General features: G+C 32.7%; 1 long non-coding RNA gene across 5 annotated transcripts in view; it reads left to right on the top strand.

Moving 5' to 3' along the window:
* Positions 1-19,956, top strand: part of LOC102138819 (uncharacterized) — a 996,710-nt gene that overhangs the window by 411,087 nt on the left and 565,667 nt on the right. The window lies entirely within an intron of this gene.

Raw genomic sequence — 19,956 nt, 5'->3', positions numbered from 1 at the left:
ATTTTCATTCATAACTGAGAAAGACAATGGTTACTTCTAGGCTTGTGAGGTTTTTTCCTGTATATAACAAAAACTGTTGTATACATTTTGTTATATAATAATTGTTACATACATTTTGTTATGTAACAATAACTGTTAGAAATGAGAACACTTAGCAAGGTCTAGAGCTGCTCAAGTTGCAAAGCAACAGGGGTGTTGAAAAGTCGTACTATTACCTCCTCTGAAGAGTCTTCCCTGGAAAGATTACTCTTACCTCCTCTGAAGAGTCTTCTCTGCTTGCATCCAAGGCTCTAGTAATTTAATGTTTCCAAATTGGGAAACATTAACATCCTATTCTCTTCCCCCATAGACTTTTGTGCATGCCTTAATCATAATACTGCTTATAATATTAATAATGAGGTGGGTTCTATATAGAGTTCTATACTGTGACTGATACTGTGTTAAGCATTTTATACCTATAATCTTATTAAGTACAACAAATGTTTGTCACTTTTTTAAAAAAGTAAATAAACTGAGGTTAGGTAACTAGATAAGTATCAGAACTTCAACTCAAATCCAAGACCACAAAGGTCAAACATAACTTTTAACTCCCATGCTCCACTGACTGGTCATATTGTATTTTATCCGTTGTTTACCTGTGTGTTTGATGACCCAGTCTGAGATCAGAGATTATATCCTATATGTTAGTATTTCTCATTCATGGAACTTTGCAATGATACATAATAGATGCTCAACAGACATATGAAAGAGCTTATAATTTCCAAGTTGTTTTGACACTTTGCAAGAGGCTTAGTTAGGATGTACATTACATAAAGATTCTGTTAAAACCTGTCCAGATATTTTAAAAGGAGAAAAACCCCAATCAGCTTTGACTGACATCATTGCAATGTATGCAATCTGCCTTAGACAAAATTAGGATAGAGAATCAATTGAGCTTGATGTAGAAGTTAAACCTTTTAAGCCATAACCCTAAAGTGAGATGATAACATCTTACATGCTATGTAGAAGTCATTTGACTAGGGCACGCTAGCTAAATTACCTGGGCCTAGGCCTTGAGAATGTCTAGGTGTTTTAGATTTTCATCATAACTTAATTCAAAGGCAAGGGTTTATTTTAAGCAGAGGAAACTTTAGAATATGAAGGACTGACATACTATTTCCCAAAATAGTATATTACAAGTGTGCAGCCTTGTCCAGATGGTGCAATGTGTATTTTATATATTTTGACATCTGTGAATAAAAAACTTGACTTGTTATCAAAATAAGCAGAGAAAAATAATTTCCATGTCATCGTGAGAAAAATAATAACTGCTTCTTTTGGTGGAATTTAAGGAAAGAAGAGAGAAACCAAGGGAGACAGAGAGAGAGGGAGAAAGATTGAGAAAAGATAGAGATAGACCAAGAACTATTGCACAAGCTGAAATAGGTGTAAGAATGAATTATATTTCAATTATCTCTCCTAAACCATTGTACTCAGCCTATTTGGATGTATGCCTTTTTTTCTTTTCTCTCTTTATTTTATTTATTTATTTATTTATTACAAAGCATCATTAAACCTGCAAGCTCAAATTGGCAAAAAAATATATACTACGAGGTTATAAATATAGAGTATATATTCAAATTCCCAAGAGTAAAACAGGCCTTTTTCTTTGTTGTGGTTTTATATTCTAAAGTACGTATTCTGAGTGCAAGCACATGCTGAGTTCTCTGGAATATACCATCCTTTAATTGTCTCCAAGATATGGTGATTAAAGGCATTTAACAGTTTCTTGAATGCCCAGAAAAAGTAATTGACTTAACATATTAAAATATACTTAAGTGATAAAGTAACCATTTGAGTGAAATTTACATTTAAAGAAATATTAAATCTAAGCCTATTAACTTCTTTTTATGATAGAAAATGTTTTCACTTTGTTCCTTGAAAGACTAAATTTCTGTCCTCCCCTGTTGAGGCACCTTTAGTTACCCACAGGCAGTTTAAAACCTTCTCAGATCTCAGTCTGCTGGCATTTCTAGGCCTCTCTAGGTTCTACAAAACAGTGTATGTAGTTGCTCCTCAATCATTTGATTGTAGTGTACTGCCTAAACACCCGCCAGAGACACGGAAGATTGATATGGTATGATTCTGCCTTTTAGAAAGTACCATATTGTTGTGACACCTTATATAAAATAAGGCATTTTTATTATTTTTGGGTCAGTAATTTTACAATGCTGTATCATATGAATCTCTAACATGCAGAAGTCTACAATATTAGTCATTTTCTAAGAAACTCTTGACTTAAGAACTGGCTTGTTTTAGTTATAGGGACATGTTATGCCTAACTGCAGGTGCATGGATAAAAATTAACATATAAGAAATATTGAACTTTTACCAGCACAACCATTCAAAAATCGCAGCTTTTACAAGTAGTATGCTTGAGAGTACTTGCACTTAACATGCAGAAGAAAACTGAACAGAAGTAATGTTTCAAATTATATATGTATATACAATTATATATACAGTTATATGTAAATAACTGCAATTATATATATACATATTATATATGTATAATTTTAATTGTGGTAAAATACCCATAACACCAAATTTATCTTAACCATTTTATGTGCACAGTTCAGCAGTGCTAAGTAGATTCCCATTATTATACAACCATTTCCCATATCTCATTTTATCTTGAAAAACTGAAATTCTTCACCCATTTAACAATAACCCCCTAATTCTCCCCTCCCTTCACCCCCTGGTGACCTTTGCACTATTTTCTGTCTCTATGAATGTTACTACTGTAAATACCTCATATGAGTGAAATCATGCAGTACAGTCATCTCTTGGCGTCCACAGGGGATTGGTTCCAGGACTACAGATACCAAAATCCACAAACACTCAAATCTCTTATATAAAATGTTGTAGTATTGCATATAACCCACGCACATCCTTGCATGTATAGGAAATCATCTCTAGGTTACTTATAATACCAGGTAAATCCTATGTAAATAGTAATACTATAGTTTTTTAGGGAATAATGACAAGAAGAAAATGTCTGTACATGTTAATTCTTTGTTTCTGGAATATTTTCGATCGTGGTTGGTTGAACTGACAGATGTACAAACCATAAAAATGGAGGGCTGTCTGTATTTGTCTTTTAATAAACTTTATTTCTAGAGAAGTTCACAGAAAAATTGGGCAGAAGGTACAGAGATTTCCCTTATGCTTCTTTCCCTCTGTATGCACAGCCTCCCCCACTGTCAACAACCTCCACCAGAGTGTCGCGTTTGTGCAAGTGATAAACCTGCATTGGCACATCATTTTCACCCAGAGTCCATAGTTTACATTAGGGCTCATTATTGGTGTAGATTCCATGAATTTGATCACATGTATCATGATATGTATCCACCATTATAATGTCATACAGAGTAATTTTATGATCCTAAACATCCTGTGTTCCAACTGTTCATTCTGTCCTTTCCCTACCCCCCTTGAAACCACTGATTTTTTTTACTCTCTCCATAGTTTTGCCTTTCCAGAGTGTTGGAATCATACAGTTGGAATCATACAGTATACAGTCTTTTCAAACTGGCTTTTTTTCACTTAGTATCTTACCCATTGAATACATATTACATTATCTTTTTTTTTAACTTATTTATTTATTTATTATTATTATAATACTTTAAGTTCTAGGGTACATGTGCATAATGTGCAGGTTTGTTACATATGTATATTTGTGCCATGTTGGTGTGCTGCACCCATCAACTCGTCAGCACCCATCTTACCCATTGAATACATATTACTCTGTTAAGTTTTCTGCTTGTCTTCTCATGGCTTGATAACCTATTTCTTTGGTATACTCTCTGAGATTTACATTCCTAGCTAGAGGTAATTTTAAAGCTCTGCTATTTATATTTGAAAATTTTGGATGCAGCTGGAAACCATCATTCTCAGCAAACTATCGCAGGAACAGAAAACCAAACACCGCATGTTCTCACTCATAGGTAGGAATTGAACAATGAGATCACTTGGACACAGGAAGGGGAAGATCACACACTGGGGCCTATTGTGGGTGAGGGGATAGGGGAGGGATAGCATTAGGAGATATACCTAATGTAAATGATGAGTTAATGGGTGCAGCACACCAACATGGCACATGTATACATATGTAACAAACCTGCATGTTGGGCACATGTACCCTAGAACATAAATAATTTTTTTAAAAAAAAAGAGAAACCAAAAGTTCAGTGATTTTCAAGAATTCAGGATATAAAAAGTAAAGAAAGGGGTCTCTTTGATATTAGTATAAATCTATCACCCTATGTCACCACCATGATTTATTATAAAAATTTTTGTCAGCAAAATATTCAGAGATTTGCTCATTGAAAGTGTTTTTCATTGCTTTAATTGCACAACATACTGTAAACCCTAGAAATAAACAATTTCCATACAAAAAAAAAAAGAAATTTTAAGGTGTGTGACTTATACCCTAAAATATGTATATGCACCGTTTACTCATTTTATTTTCTCATTCATTATATCTCAAATATTGGATTGACGTTATCAGCTGAAGGGAGAGAACCATCCATTGTCTGGGTGGACCACAGTTTATTTATCCATTCGCCAACCAAAGGACATCTGGGTTGCTCCCAAGTTTTGGCAGTTACGAAGAAAGATGCTGTAAACATCTGTCTTCAGGTTTTTGTGTAGATGAAAGTTTTCAACTCTTTTTGGGTAAATTACAAGGACCATGGCTGCTGAACTGTATGACAAAATATGTTTAGTTTTATAGGAAAGCACTGACCTGTCTTCCAAAGTGGCAGTATCGTTTAGCCTTTCCACCAGCAATGAATGAGATTTTCTGTTGCTCCACATCTGCACCAGCAGTGGGCGTTGTCAGTATTCTGGACTTTGACCATTCTGTTGGGTGTGTCCTAGGATCTCCTTGTTTAAACTTCATTGTCCTAATGACATATGCTATGGAGTATCTTTTTATATGTGTATTCGCCATCTGGATATAATCCAGAAGTAATCAGTGTAATGTGTGTACGGCTAGGCTGCTAAAATCACTATTAATAACTTATGATGCCTTAATTTCAAATAAGAGAAATTCTACATGTAAATTGTTTCAATAATGGAAGGACTTATTTTTATACTTAAAAGGAGCTGAAGCAGAGTGCCTACAGGGCTGGTTAATTCAACTGCTCAGTGCCATCACAGGAAGCCACATCTCTTTCATTTTACATTGTCCATGATCGGCGTTATTGACTGCCTTTTGCTAACTTCCTCCTGTTTGAAAGATAGCTGCCAAAATTCTAGGTAGAAATGCAGATACATTAATATTCAGCAGACAAAAAAAGACAGGCCTTATCTTCTTTCTTATTGGTATCTTTTAATTGGTGAGGATACCTTTTCCAACACCAGCCACATACTTAACATTCATGACTTATTGCCAGATAGGGCCACATTCCATGGTAAATCAATCACCTCCAGGGGCAATGTGATCACCAGGCTACATTAAGATCAATCAGTTAAGCATATGGCATCAGGAAAGCTATTGCAAAGGAAGAAAGAGATGGAAAGAAATGTTAGAAAGAAAAGCTAGAGGGTACACAATGCTACTCTACAATGTCATTAAAATAAGTACCTATGAACAGGGTAGTAACTAAGTTTCAAATGATATAAAAAGTATAGTTGTTTATTTTATGTAATTAGTGCTTTCTCAAAACATTGATTCACATCACTCACTAAGATGAGACATTTTTGTAGAGATAATAACCACGTATTTTAATTTCATGAAATTAAAATGTGTCTTAAAAGAACATAGACTAAAAATGATCCAGTCTATCCTTGCATTTCTCAACATACCATCCTTCTCCCTCCCAAATAATCGGGAAGTGATCTATCTATATGTATTCCAGATTTAAGCTCTGGGCTTTACACATTGAAAACAATCTGATATTTTACAGTCTAAAACTATGTCCCTTACAACTAACCACTGGTTTTCTATTGACTCATTTTTATATTGTTCATTATCAGAGACATTAAAATGTTTGGCAATCTGAGGGAAATCATTGTTACATATATATTTCCCTAAGATAAAATTAAATGTGAGTAAAATATGTATAATGTACATTTTATGAACAAAGAAAAATATTTATTGAACACAAATCTGTTTAAATAATTTTTTTGTCTTAAATGATACAAAGTCAGAAGTTCATCCCTTGACAAATCTACTAACACTTGGAGAACATGCAACCTAGCTTCATCCATGCTCTATCTGTTAAAAGAGGGGGTTGTGGTCCCTATTCCTATCATCAGACAATTTGAAAAGCTTTTCCCACAAATGAAAGTTTAGCTAAATCCTAGCTTTAACAGTTAACATGCATTTCATTTTAGTTTTGCCCTTGACTGGATCATAACTTTCGCATAACCTCTGCTCCAAGGTCTCTCACAGAAGATGTATAGTATGAATGACACTATCATTCTTACATCAAAGTTTCTATTTTCAAAATGGAATAGCCTGCATGTAAAACTAGGTCAACACTGATATAATTCTACAGGGTTTCTTCTTCCTTTTAAGTTTAAAATAGTTCAAAAGAGATTGCATGTGGCCCTGCTATCTGTAGCTCAGTAGTTGGTGAGTGATAGTACATTCTCTGAGATTTGCATTCAACCAGGAGGTAATTTTTTTAAAAACACTCACACCTATATTTGAAAATTGGAGAAATGACTCATACCCTAAAATATAGTGCCCCATTTTCTCTTTTAGTTTCCTCGTTCATTCTATCTCAAATACTGGACTGAAGTTAAAGTTCTTGCATTGTGTTATGAGAAGACAAAAAGAGGTAGATGCTCTGAAAAGGTCATACTTGGTTTTCTAAATAAAGGAATTTTGCAACACTCATGCATTGAAACTAAGCTAGAAATATTTTTTGAAGAAGATTTTATATCTTCTTCATATCTAAGAAAATGTATTCTTTTTCCTTCCCTAGGATTTTTTTTTTTTTAACCATAAAACATTCCCTCCTTAAATAGCCCCCATTCTGTTGTGGAGAAAGAGAGCAGCTGTTGGCCTGTATTATCCACTTCTGAATTTTCACCCTTATTCAGTTTTACCCAAGTGCCAACCTAAAAGCTACTATGAAGAGATTATCTCAGCCCTTATCCAAGACTCTAATATGAGTCATGCTAATAAAAACAAAGAGATAGATAAGTTTGTATTAAACAGTCATAGGAGACACCAAACTGTTTTTCTAACGTATACATTTTCAGAAAACTGCAAGAATATTATGCTAATTCAGAAAATATTTCCTCCATTCTTTTGGAATCTTAAAAAAATACATCAGCATTATTCTTATTCTTATTGTACTATCATTATTACTATTATCACTACCTTATGCGATACAATGGTGGATTATCTCAGAAAATGTGAAAGGAAAAATAAAAATGAAAAAGAAGTCTACTCTGAAGGCTTTTTATCCTAGGAATGCTCGTTTACCTAGCTACGGTTGAAACGTCTATCAGCAGTGGTTGGTAGGACATCCTTCATGACTTTAATTCTTTTCCTTAAGGGGACTTTAGGCAGGAGTTACGTCATGTCTTTCTTTGGAATTACCACGTGGCCTTAAACTGGCCATGTGATATCATTAATCCATTGAACTCATCAGCAAATCACTGGTGGGAGGAAAGAAAGGAAAAATTAGCTCAAAATGAGATACCAAAGAGCTAGAGAATACTGCTTTCCTCATAAGTAGCTCCTTTATAGGGTGTTTACTTAGGTGCTTTAAAATTGCCATAATATTTCTAATTGTGTCCTAAACAATATTTTACCTCTCAGCCTGTTTTTCCTGTTTAGCAGAGCCATTTCCATGATTTGTTGGCTCATTTTTATGTTAAATATTTTAACAAGAGTGGCTTCGTGACATCAGGGAGTCAGTCAGATATAATGGAGTTCTGCTAACAAGCCTCATAAAAATATAGGAAGCAGATAATAAATCAGACTTATATACTTCATAGATAATAACTTGAAATTTGGAATAATTTTTGGAATAATTAAGTATCTATCACACTACAGCATTTGTGAAACATTAAGAGCTTGGTGCAAACAGAAAAAAATGTCAACCCATATTTAAAGCTGATTTCCTTTATTAAATCAAATAACCAGGTCTCTATGCTGACACATTTGCCATCCTAACTTAGAAATATAGTATAGAGTCCTGAGGGTAACTGCTGGAATTATGACTATTTCCCGGTGTTCTTTCGGAAGCTGGCTAGTTAAATAGAAGCGATGTCAAGTAATTTAACCACAGCTGGTCAGGACATTTCATTAGCAGCATTACTATCAATCCTTGGTTACAAGAGTAAATGGAAGTCCTATGAATTATTAATAGCTCTCAGAGCTGAAAACGTGGCTCACACTTTGCCTTAGGGAAAGAAGTTTGAGAAAGGCAAAGAATGACTGAGAATACTCATCTTTTTTTTCAACAGGAGTTGATTTCTGTACTCAAAAAAATATCCACAACGTTGAACCCTTGATATAAAACCTGATACTGAGTTTTCCACAAGGTCACCTATATTTAAGTAACATGTTCAGGATTATATAATATGAGAGTTAAAGCGGAATAATGAGAGTAAACAAAAATTGCAGTGCTAATGACACTTTGATTTGCATGGCATTTTTCATCAGTTAATTCAAAAACGATTGAATCTCTTAAAAACTGAAATGTTTTTAAAGAAAATGGCTGACTTTCAGTTAAAAGTTTACTTTTTTAAAAAACCCTGAAACTTCTACTTTAGTCCTATATTCAAACATAAAATACTCCACTTAAAAACCTTGCCCCTGGTATGCTGTCAAGGGCCTTCATGTTTTATTTTATATGTATATATTCAAATAGGAATTCACTTATGTTTGTTTAAAATGTATTAGAAAAAAATCAATGTGTGGTCGGTACACATTGCATGTGAATAGTAAACAAATATTTAGTTTGTGAATATAGTCATTGATCCACTCATTTTTACCAAGCGATTTCTAGTTGCTAATACTAAACTATACTTCATATTGCCAAGGTTTTACCTGATTTTAGAGCAAAGCCACATGATCAAAACCAAAAGGGAGAAACGGGCTTTCTATTTATATATTTATAGCCATTTACATTCACAGATGTATATACATAAGCAGTCAAGTCTACCATCATACAAATGCTTAGAGCATGTTAAATTAAACCCCATCAGGGTACAAATCAGTTTTCCTATTGTAGCTTTTTTCATTTTATTTTTCAACCATAAGGAGTACAGAATCCTAATCAATTCTAACTCATCAAATTTTAGCAGAGTAGTTAAAAGAACAGACTGAAGTATGAGACAACTTAGATTTAAATCTTGACTGCCACTTAACAGACTCTGTGAACATGGAAAGCTACTTTAAGTTTTAGATCTCATTTCTCTCATGTCTAAAATGAACATAGAAGCTCAGAAAGCCTTGGAAAGAGTATTGCTCAAAACATTAGCTGCTGTTAATGAAATGATGATTATTTCACAAATTTTAGCTTTCAATTATTATTTCTTACAGAGACTTGAGGAAGCCAAACTAAAGCAAAATTAAATAAACAATCTCAATGAGTTTATAGCTTAACCGAATACTAAAATAAGAAAATTGGAACATATTAAATTAATTTATAATTCAAATAAATAGGCTAACCACACTGAAAGTTTACTTAGTGTTTGATGAACAGGGGTTCTTAACTTTATTTAGTCCATTTTGCTTATCTTTACCTGTCTGAATAGTGCTTTATATGCATAATGTGCAATATGCAATATGTTTATGTAATAAACAGACAAAAACTTTTTCTCTGTGAAATCCCAAAGACTTTTATTTTAAAATTGAAATTAACTTCACATGAAATTTATTTTTTAAAATGTAAAACTTAGTCAATTTTAGTATATTTACAAGACTTTAAAAACATTACCACTATCTTGTTTTAGAATGTTTCATCACCCCAGAAAGAAATTTCATACATATTAGCAGTCACTCTCCCTTGTTTCCTCCTTCCCATCTCCCACCCCAACCCCTGGAAACCACTTATCTATTTTCTGTCTCTATAGATTTGCCTATTGTGGGAAACTAATGTTAATGGAAGGATTCAAGATGTGGATTTCTGTGCTTTGATTCTTTCATTTAGCATAATGTTTCCAAGTTTCATCCATGCTGTAGTATGTATCACGACTTCATTTCTATTAGTGGTTGAATTATATTCTGTTTTATGGATATGCCAAATTGTGTTTATCAATTTATCTGTTTATCCACTGATGGGCATCTGGATTATTTCCACCTTTGGATTTATGAACGATGCCGCTAAGAACATCTGTGTGGCCAATATTATCACTTCTCTCAGGGATATATACAGAAGGTGAAATACTGTGTCATGTGTTACTGCTATGTTTTAACTTTCTGGGAAACCACAAAACCATTTACCCAAGGGGCCACACAATTTTTCATTCCCGTGGTAATGTATGAGTTACATTTTCCCCATTTATCTGTCAACACTTGTTATTGTCTGTATTTTTCATTAGAGCCATTCTAATGGGTGTGAAGTGGTATCTCACTGTGAATTGGATTTACATATTCCTAGTGTTAATCATGTTTAACATTTGTTTTTGTATTTATTTGCCATTTACTTATCTTCTAGAGAGAAATACCAATTCAAATCCTTTGCCGATTTTTATTGGGTTGTCTTTTATTGTTGAGCTATAAGAGTTCTTTATATGTTATGGATAGAAACTCTTTCAGATATATAACTTACAAATATTTTCTTCTGTAGGTTTTCTTTTCTTTTTCTTGGTGGTGGTCTTTGAAACATGGAAGTTTTATATCTGTGAAGTACAACTTATTTATTTTTTATTTTGTTGCATGTTAAATAAGCAATTGCCTAATTCAAGGTCATGAAGACTTAGACCTATGTTTCCCTCTATAAACCTTATATTTTTAGCTTTTAACATTGTCTTTAATCCATTTTGAATTAATTGTTGTATATGGTGTGGGTAAGGGCTCAACTTTATTCTCTTGCATATAAATATTTAATTGTCTAGTAACTATTTGTTGAGAAGGTTTTTATTTTCCTATTGGATTATTTTGGCATACTTGTCAAAAATTAGCAATAAGTGTAAGAGTTTATTTCTGGAATCTCAATTCTATTTTATTGATTCTTATATTGATTCTTATACCAGTACCACACTGTCTTGATTACCACTTCTGTTATAACTTTTGAAATCATGAAGTGTGAACTTTCTGACTATTCTTATACATCGAGTTTCTTTTGATTATTCTAGATTTCTTGAATCTTCATATGAGTTTTTAGATCAGCTGATCAATTTGTGAGAAAATGGCTAGCTAAGATTTTTGGTGAGTGTGACGTTGAAAATGATCTGTAGACCAATTTGTGGAATATTACCATCTTAACAATATTAACTCTTTCAATTCATGAATATGGGATGTCTTTTCCATCCATCCATCCATCCATCCATCCATCCATCCATCCATCCATCCATTATAGGAGTCCATTCCATCATGGTCTCCTATAATTTCTTTCAATTATCCTTTTTTTTAGTAACATTAAGACATTTGGAGTACAAGTCTTGCATTATTTTGTTTAGTTTATTCATAAGTATTTAGTTCCTTTTGATGCTATTGCAAATGAAAGGATTCATTAACTTCAGTTTATAATTGCTCATTCTAATATAGAGAAATATAATTTACAGTTGCCTGTTAATCATATATTGTGCAACCTTGCTGAACTTTGCTTTTTAGTTCTAATTTTTTATATGTGGATTCTTTAAGGTTTTCTGAATGTAAAATTGTGTCATCTGTAAATAGATATAGGTAAACTACTCTGGGTACCTTTTATTTCCTTTTCTTGCTGAATTGCCAGTTGCTAGAGCCTCCAGTACAATATTGAATAGAAGTAGTCAGAACAGGCATGCTTGTCCTCTTCTTATCTTGTTCTTTCTTAGGGGAAATGTTTTAGTCTTTTCACTTGAAGTATAATGATAGATGTGGGTTTTTATAGATGTTTTCTTAGCAGCATGAGTTTTCCCATCAAATTCGTCAGTTTTTACTTCATGTATTTTGGGGATATAATGCTACATGCATATATATTTATAATTTTATGACTTCTGAATTGACACTTTTTTGTCTTAAAGTCTACTTTGTCTGATACTAGTATAATGTTTCATCTCTCAGTTTTGCTTTTATTAACTTTTCGAAGCTTAGTGATTACCTTTCACACTTTAATCAAAAATTAATCTGTAATTGACTTCGTCTATGGCATGAACGAGAGGAATTTTTTACTCTCACAATATTCTTCTATGGATTGCCAAATGGCCATGCAACACCATCTACTGCAATAACCATTCTTTCCTCACAAATCCGCTGTGCTTTTTCTTCATAAATCAATGATCCATTTATATATGCATCTGTAAATAGCCCTTGAAAAATTGGTGTGTTTTCTATCCTTGCATTGAAACCACAGTATCTTTATATGGCTTTAGGTAAGCCTTTACATCCCATGTTGTCTTCTTTAAGAATGGCTTAGTGATTCTTTATTCATTATATTTTCTACATCACTACTCGAATTTGTTGTACATTTACATAAACTAAACATGATAGAAATACATTGAAATTACAGATCAATGTTAGTCTGATTCTTATTTATCAATTCCAGGCCTTCAAAGTCAAAAAATTGATAATTAATGTTTTATAAATTGCTTTGTAGATAGTTTACACTTAATTTTTAATATTTTCATTTTTAAGAGCAGTTCTAGGTTTACAGCAAAACTGAGAGGGAGGTACAGAGATTTCCCATATCTTTGCTGCCTAAGCACATGTATAGCCTCTTCCATTATAAATATCCCCCACCAGAGCAGCATGTTTGTTTTAATTGATAAATGTACATTGACACATCATTATTGCCCAGTGTTCATGGTTCAGATTAGGGTTCACTCTAGTAATGTATATTCTCTGGGTTTCAATAAATATGTCATGACATATATAACCCACCATAGTGTCATATAGACTAGTTCCACTGCCCTAAAAATCCTTTGTGCTCTGCCTATTGGTCCCTTTCTCCCCCAACCCCCTTTGTTAATATTTTAATGGTATATTTCAAATTTCACTTAAATTTTATTAAAAATTAACTTGTAGTTGATATAAGTAGTGTTTTTTTTAAATGGACTTTTTCTGTATCAAACTACCTTGCAAAATTTCCTAAACATTTATTTGTCAATTTGAAGTGTCTTGTATTTACAATTATATTATCTGTGAATAATGCCCATTTTAATTTCACTACACTTACTATGTTATTTATCTATTTTCTTATTTTAGGTCTCTTGCTGGGACCATCAGTATAATATTGAATTAAAGTGGTGGTCATGAATATCTTTGTTTACTTCACAATCTTAAAGGGAATGTTTCTAACATTTTACAAATTATGCATACTCATCAGGTCAAATCATTTTTCCTCTAGTTGTTGTTTGTTGAGGATCATTACCATGAATATATGTGAATATTAAATAATTTTTGGTCTATATTGAGAAGATCAAATATTTTAAGAATTTGTGTGTTTAAAAATGTTGAGGTCACATAATTTTTGCTATTATATTAACGTGTTATGTGCATTACAGCAGATAGCTAGCAAGTAGGTAAGTTATACTTACCGACATTGAGATAAATTATAGCTTGACAGTAATAATTTTTAAATATGTTTTGGATCATTTTAAAAATTTAAAGTGAAACAAATTTTTGGAAATTTCTTTAGTGAGTTTAATATTAACAATGAAGTAAAGATATAAATAGATGCTGTAGAAATGTAGAGGACCATAAGAATATATTATGATTAGCTTTGTATCAATCAATTTTTAAATGTCCATGAAATACACTAAGATTTAGAAAAATAGAAATTGCCAAGATTCACATTCATTGAAGCAGAAAATCTAAAGAATTCTATATCTATAACGTAAATTTAATAAATAATTATGGAACTTTATGCAAAGAAAACTTCAGACCCATTCTCATTTGTGAATCCTAGCTAATATATATTTTTAAAGTAATGCCTATTGTATTCGTTTTCCATTGCTGCCATAACAAATTATCACAAATTCAGTGTCTTTGAACAGCACAAACACATTGTCTTACCGTTCTGTGGGTCAGAAGTCTGATGCATGCCTCATGAGTTAAAAATCAAGCAGGGCTAAGTTTCTTCCCTGAGGCTCTAGGGAGGAACATGCTTCCTTGTCCTTCTCAGCTGCAAGAGCCTGCTCACGTTGCCTGGCTGATGTCACTTTCTTCCATCTTTAAAACCAGCAAAGGCATGTCTCCTTCTACCTGTGCTCCCATCTCTCTTATTTTTTGCAGTTAGTATAGGTTTTCACTTTTGAGGATTTATGTAGTCATATTAAATTCACCTGAATAATCTTGGCTGACTTCTCTCATTTCATGGTCCTCAACCTTGATCACATCTTCAAAGTCCCCCTTGCCTTATAAAGTAACATTAGTCAGAGGTTCCAAGGATTAGAGCATGGACACTATTAGGGAGCCATTATTCTACCTACTGCATTCATCTCTCCAAATATAGATAGATGGATGGATGGATGGATGGATGGATGGATGGATGGATGGATGGAGATATATGTATATATACACACACATACACATACAACTCATTTATACATTCAACACAGTAGGGATACCAAAACCTGAAAAGGACATATGAACTGTAAAATCCAAGGCTATTCTCCTCATGAAAATAAAAGCAAAGCTCCAATACAAAATATTTAAAAATAAATAAATTATTTATTTATAAAAATATTAGTGCATTTAAGCAAAAGAGGCTTTATTAGAGGAATGCTTAGATGTTTGATTTAGTCTTTTTTTAAAAAATCAGATGAAGTAACCACTACATCATCAGAAAAAGTGATAAAAATATAGGATCCAGTCAATAGAGGCCAAAATAAATTCAAGATCCAATCAAAATAGAAACTCTTCACAAACCAGGATTACTGTGGAACTTTATTAATAAATCTTAATAAAAGTTAAATGTAAAAAGCTTTCTTCAAGCGGCATAATTGAGATCAACATATTGAAAACTATCATTTTGAGAAAAAAAATAAGACAAAGAATATTAACACTACAGCTACTCAAGACTGAGCCAGAGGTCTCAGTCGCTGCTATTAGACATTGATTCAAATTGTAACAATTAGGAAGGCATTATTAAAAATCTTTATATTCACATAAAATTCAGAAATTAATAGATAAGTTATTATAATTAGTAAGTGTAGCAATTACATTAAATATAAGGTCACTATTTTTACGTCTTTACTAGATTAACAGTTTAAAACAGAGTAAAAATAAAATGAAATAAATTTAAAAATTAAGTCAGAAATGTCAAATATCTATGTATAAATTTAACCAAATATGGGCAAAATACCTATGCAGATAATTACAAAACTTTTTGAGAAAAATTAAAGAATATTAAAATAAATTGAGGTATGTTTCATGTGTGTGGATTGGAAGACTCAATATTATAAAATGTCAGCTTAGCAGAACACAGCGGTGTATATCTGTAATCCCAGCACTTTGGGAGGCTGAGGTGGGAGGATCACTTGAGGCCATGAGTTCAAGACCAGCTTGAGCAACATGTGAGACCCTGACTCTATAAAAAATTTAGTCGGGTAATGGCACCACTGTACTTCAGTCTGGGTGACAGAGCAAGCTTCTGTCTCAAAAAAATAGTTGATTATTTCCATCCATTACCTATTTAATGTTATCTTAATAAAATCCAATTAGATGTTTGTGGAAAGAGACATGATCAATCTAAACTTTATATAGAAGAAGAGCATGCCAAAACTGATCAAGAAATTTTTGAATTTGGGACCAAAAAGATGAAGATTTTTTAAAAAGCTATAATAATTGAGAGTTTTTGATATGGTATAAAGAATAAAATATAAATTAAAAATGAAAGAATGAAGAGACCAAAACTGATACACCTGAATAATCAAAATTCATCAAGCAAAGTAGTCAAAAACGGTTGGTATTTTCAATCAATGATTCTATAAAAAATTGACACCCAAATAGAAATTAACAAAATTATTTCCTATGTCACATCATACAGGAACTTTAACTCTAGAATTATAAATCTGGACATGCAAGGCATAAAAACAAAACTTTAGAAGAGAACATAGGAGATGTAGGAAGATACATTAAATTGAATGCAAGAAGAACTGACCATAGAAGAAAAGATTGAAAATCTGGAGAAATTAAAAATTAGTAAGACACAATTAAAGGAATAAAAGAACATGTTAAGAACTTGTTACCGTTTTTCTGGAATTATTTTTATGACTAATAAATACTTGACAAATACGTCCATAACATGAAGAGATGCTTCCAGTCAATAACATACAGACAAATAATCTCATAGGAAGAGTGCTGAAATTAGAATGGATACCTTGCAAAAGAGGCTAATACAATGGCCAATAAAGACAAAATGGTGCTTATGATCTTTAGGCATTATGTAATTACAAGTTTACTCCAGAATGATATATGACTATATACACAACAGGATGCCTAAGTGTAAGACAGACAAGCGTTGTGTTTAGCCAGAATGTGCATAAATGAGAACGTGCATACTTATGTGTATCGACTTGGGAAAATGATTAGGCATTGTCTACATATGTTGAAACCTGCATTAGCTTATAATCATCAATTCTATCCCTGGGTCATATCTAACAGAAATACATGGGCATGTGCCCCAAGGACACACACACAAGAATGTTTATGATGCATCTTTCACAACAGCTAACAATGAGAAACAAACCTAGCACCCTGTCAAATATATCATGCTTGATTCAGTAGTATAATAATATACATGTTTGAAGACTGAATGAAATATGTTACATCCAAAAATGTTATTTGTTCCACAAACATAACATTGAGTGGAAGAAGTAATAGAGAATATAATACACAGAATGGTTCCATTGATACAAAGATAAAATAAAATAGACATTATTAAATTGTAGTGTGAAGAGACATATGTGTATTTAGTAAAAGTAAAAACCTTGAGAAGAGAAAAAGCAATGAGGTAGCTACCATAAAAGTCAGGTTAGTGGTTACTTTTTTTTTTTTTTTTTTGAAACAAGGTCTTGCTTCATCACCCAGGTTGGAGGGCAGTTGAACAATCTTGGCTCATTGTAACATCTGCCTCCCAGGCTCAAGCGATTCTCCTGCCTCAGCCTCCCAAGTAGCTAGGATTACAGGTGCCCACCACCACGCCCGGCACATGTTTGTGTTTTTAGTAGAGACAGGGTTTTACTATGTTGCCCAGGCTGGTCTCGAACTCCTGACCTCAAGTAATCCACCCGCCTCAGCTTCCCAAAGTGCTGGGATTACAGGCATGAGCCATGTCACTGTGACCGGCCCAGGGTAGTGATTACTTTTATTCACAGCGGGGCATAGAGATGGGAAAGAGATAATAGAATTCTTTGAAGTGGTGGCAAAAATCTATATTTTCTTATTGATCTTGGTGATGGTTACATGAATGACTACTTTGGGATGACTCATTAAGCTGTAGCTATAGTTTCATTCAATTTATTGTATGTGTATTATACTCTGTTTTGAAAATGAGCATCATTTGTTTTGCTTCGCTTGTTATTAAAGAAGATGAAAAACCACTTAACGTTAGAATATTTTTCTATTTCTTTCTAAAGGAAAATACCATTCTCTCGGACCATTCTGTATCACCTCAGAGTGGAAGAGAAATACTTGTTGGAGGCTGTTCCTTAGGACATATATTTTCATAACTGGTTTTGAGTTCTCTCATATCCAGATGAAACGTATGAAAATATAAATGGCTTGGTAACTCTCAGATTTAAAATGTTTGGCATAAATTTAAATAATCGTCTCTCATAACAATTGTAGTTTCTGTTTTGTATACGTTATGCGTGCCATTAGGATATCACTTGTGAGAATATATGTAGCCCATGAAAAGAATGGGTAGAAGTTGTGTGACAAGGTTTCTGTTCCGATATTAGAATTGAATTTCTTTAGTCATGAACAGTTCTCCAGAATAAATAGCTGAATTGTTCATGAAAGTGGAGTCGGTTGAAAATTATTTGTGTTAAAGGTCATTTATGTATTACTTTTTCAACTCTATAGGCAAAATTGTCTTCAGTAGGCTGGATGAGACTGTTTCAAAAGGTATATTATTTTATAATGGTGTTGTAGGTTTAACACTGAAGCAGAGATTCTGCACACCAATGAATATTATGCAAAACTATTTTACATACAGATTTTTAACTCACCTAGTTTCTTTCATGACTTAAAAATCCTGCAAAATATAATCAATTATGTAAAGAATATACATGCTAAAAAATCTATCTCATTGTCCAAAGCTGTGAGATATGAAGATTGTCCTGAGAGTGGTATAATTTAATAGAATATTTACAGGATTTGAAATCAATGAAGAGAACAGAGCTCTTGTCCCACTTCTTTTTCCATGGTGAAATTTCTTATCCTGTTTTGACCAAGATCCCCTTGTCATGAAACCAATGCATAAGATACAACTGCATCCAATATATTCCAGAGAAATGACTCCAGGAAAGCCACAGGAGCAACAGGGAAACTGAAAGAACAAATACCACAGTTGATTCAGAAGGGAAGCCCCACATTTTTAAGGTTGTGTATCATGGTTTATTTAAATGCTCATTCAGATAAAGAGGTCCAGATGCTAAATTGAAAAAAATAATATTAAGGATATGATAAACGTGATTTGATTCGATATGATTTCAGAGTGCCATGAAATGGTTCTTAGTATCTAACATAATGCCTTTCATATTTTAACTACCTATTAAATGTATGGTGGATTTATAAAATAATAAGTTATCTCACAATTATACAAAAGGGTTATCACTCTCATATATGACAATTTATCAAAGACCAGAAAATATAATAAGGTGCTTTACTCTCTTGAGTCTTACAGATTTTAAAGCCAAAAGGGATATGAAGATACATAGCCCCCATCCCCTGCTTTGTATGTGAGAAAAACAGAGTTCAAAGAGAATATGCAATCAGAATGCAAGTTTTCAATGCCAAACACCATGTGCCGTGCGTGTAAACAAACTGCTACCAATTAATCATTTGGTTTTGAGCCCCTTTACCATAATCATTTGTAAAATGGAGAGACTAGACTAAATGAACTCTGGAGTCTCTGTCAGCTTAAAACTTCAGACTCTCAATCTTGATAATAATCCAAATAAATTTTGCCAAATGCTTTACATAAAAGTAAAGAATATTAAGGAATCCTCAGTGAATCCACCATGAAATATTTTTTGATCAAACTAATAACTTTTGTTAATATATTTGAGAACAATACCTCAAAAAGATTGTGAACTGATAGGGGAAAGTTCCCTAGTATTTCTTTATATCCCTTACAGTCAGTCTCTTTTTGAAATTACTTTTATGCAAACAAAGAATCAGAGAGCTAATATAAAAGTGGTATCTATAACCTCATCACCTAAGGATCAAATATTGAGTTCTCTCAAATGAAATGTGAGTGTTTATAGATTTAAGCTAGGTTGATTTCAAATTCATTGTTCTAAAATAAATGCCTTAAATTTTAAAATGTATTTAAAATATGTATTGGAGATTTTGTAGATTCTAAGTCAAAGTAATTTGAAATAGAAATTTTGACAAATGAACATAATTTTGCACATATTTGTCTTGAATGTAGCAGGAGATATTTACAAATATTTTAAATACCTACAGTTCAACTTAAATTCTAATCACTACTTAAATATTAAAGCCAAAATACAGTGATGGTAAAAGCAAAATAATTTTAGTAGCCAGCCTCTAGATTAAGTAGAATATGAAAAAATATTTATAAAATATCAAATGGTTTTGTGATATCTCTAGCAAATATATCAATCATAGTA

Source organism: Macaca fascicularis, chromosome 9 (assembly GCF_037993035.2).
Source record: "Macaca fascicularis isolate 582-1 chromosome 9, T2T-MFA8v1.1".
Lineage (NCBI taxonomy): Eukaryota > Metazoa > Chordata > Mammalia > Primates > Cercopithecidae > Macaca > Macaca fascicularis.
The sequence above is the reverse complement of the archived record's forward strand: the minus strand, read 5'-3'. Positions and strand labels throughout refer to the sequence as shown.